This window comes from Dipodomys spectabilis, unplaced genomic scaffold (assembly GCF_019054845.1).
Source record: "Dipodomys spectabilis isolate Male_0828 unplaced genomic scaffold, ASM1905484v1 ptg000482l, whole genome shotgun sequence".
In the NCBI taxonomy this organism is placed as follows: Eukaryota; Metazoa; Chordata; class Mammalia; order Rodentia; family Heteromyidae; genus Dipodomys; species Dipodomys spectabilis.
Genome location: NW_024871159.1, coordinates 448553 through 451210, shown reverse-complemented (window position 1 = coordinate 451210; position 2658 = coordinate 448553).

Here is a 2658-nt window from a genome sequence, read left to right as displayed (position 1 = left end):
TTGAAATCCATTCATTTCTGTATTGGGCTCAGCATTAGGCCAGGAAGGTTTATGAAAGTGGTTATAGATTTGTGGTGTGTCAGGTCAGGATGTTTTTATCCCACATGAAGGGCACTGACTGGAAAAACTCTAGACTTAAAGAATATAGCCTGAATTTGAAACAAAACTCAAAGGATTGCCAATAAATATAAATTTTTGAAATGATTTATCATCCAGGGCATTCATCAGCCAGGTCATAACATTCATTTTATTCCCACTTCAACTGATTTTCAAGCATGGGATTATACATCTTTTCATCAGCTAAAATGTATTCATAGAGATAGTAATCACCAATATTTTGATAATTAACAGATATAAGACAAATATTTCAGGTAAAAACTTACTACTAGGCAATCTTGGCAAAAGAATATTTGTGGAGAACAAAACAACACCCATAATAAATAGAAAAATAGTACTGGAAGACTGGTTTGGATTTTTCTAACTGTGAATCTATAATAACACCCATGAAAACTGACTTGTATTACAAATTACCTTCCCTTGAGATTAAATACTGCTAAGCAGGCATAAATACTACCATAAATTGGATTGGACACTGCACAATAAATTTACACTTGATCCAAAGAGATCAGTCTCAACTTTAATAAAACCTGCTAAAATGTCCATATTACAACATAGATATGTTAGACCTACTTTCTATGCATCAGTCTTTTGACCTAACATATGTAATCTTTCAGGCAGTAAATTGAGTAAGTCTTGAGAGATGCTGCCTAAGGAAACTCTTTGCTAAAATCAGAGGTAAAAATGATGACACAGGCTGTTCTCCAAAACAAAATGGCTTTAAACATTCTCACTGCACCACAAGAAGGAACAAGTTTTGTTATTAAGGTTGAATGTTTTGTTTATTTTCCAGTTCTGAATTTAATGTGCATTCGTTCAAGGCACCAAAAGACTTTCTCTTTAGCTTTAGTAAATTTCTTGCCTCATGGTTTTCTGCAGACTCTTGGTGGGAAATGATGTTCCTTATCTTTGCCATACTTATATCTGAGAACTATCGATTTTTGTTCCTTATTGACTTTTCATGGCATATGTTGCACTTTAATGTCTCTTGTGTTTTTATTTCGGAATTAAAGCTATGTATTGATGCTACTTATGTCTAATCCTGACACTTTGATTGTAGAATCTCTCATGTAATCACTAGTAAGATAAAACATGACTTCTGGTCCTTCCACAGGCAAGGCAGAACACCCACTTAGCTGGAAGGAAAGATGAAAAATGGACCTTCACCCATTAACTTTCCTTAAGAATAAAATTCCAAATTTGTTTTGGAGGAAAGTGAAGCAGAATACATGAGGAAGAAATAAAACATGGAAAGCAGCAGCCATGGATTCAAAGATCAACATTGTAGTAATGAAGAACTTGTTTAAAATAATAGATTGTATTGTTTCTGAATTAAATCTTACACAAACTCCATAAGTATTAAAACTTAGTAAATATTATTTAAATAATATTTAGCAAATTAATTCCACAAGTTTTAATATTTAGTAAAATAATTAAATGAGAGCAATTACCCTTTGGAGTCACATAGTAAGATTCATATTTTTCCCTAAGGAAAATAACCAAGTAAAAATAATATATTTAATCTTCTGTGCAAATGTAGCAGGAGAGAAGTCCTTGATTTCAGATTAATTTTTGATTAGTAATTGCATGTCATGGCAGCCTATTTTATTTTGCAAGTAAACCATCAGAAAATGAATTCTTAAATTCGTCAGAATTTTGTAATGGCAGATTATTTTAGATCTGATCTTCTAAGAGTCAACTGCTTCAGAAAGAGAGTGACTTAGCATCTCATTTTAGATAGGTAAGAAAATGGGGGTTTCATTGTATCATAGCTGTTACTGGCAACCAGGAGTATTTATCACAAGGTCCTTGTACATCCATCGTTGGTCACCCTTACATGCAACTAAACTGTATTTAATGCACCTGGTTTCTTCAGGTGACTTCCCAATGTTAATTAACTATCATCAACTAGATATATTTCAGTAATGTGAAATGAGAGGGAACTTTGACATCCAGTATATATAATAACAAATTATAGAGGAAAAATTCTAAGAGAGGAAATTGCAACATATAAGACAAAATATGTGATTATGTTTTGTGTGATTCTTATTTCACTTACACAAGGTGAAGGTTCATCCATGTTGTTACAAATGATATCATTTCCTATATGACTGAAAACAGCTACAGTATATGTATATGTTATATTTTCCTTATCCAGTTATTGATTGAAACCCAAGTTCATTTAATAATTTGGCTATTGTCAATAGAACTAAATAGAAAAATCTTGGCAAATATTTTCTTTCAGGGCTTGAACTGTCTTAATCCATGCTATGTTATCTTCAATTTTTAGCTGAAAGTCTAATGAAATTCTGATGATTTTCTTTAGTAGATATACCAACAGAATAAATATACCTGGGCTCTTCTACAATGGCAGGGGAGACAGTAGCCCTCCTTGCACCTGCATTCTGTTTTGTCTTTCATGAGAGAACAGAACCCCTTAGCCTTTTACGTTTCCTCTTACTTTTTGTGAAAATTACCTGACCACAATCCTTACTCCAGGAATGTTTTCAGAATGTGTGGTAGGTTTATCATTATTTCTTT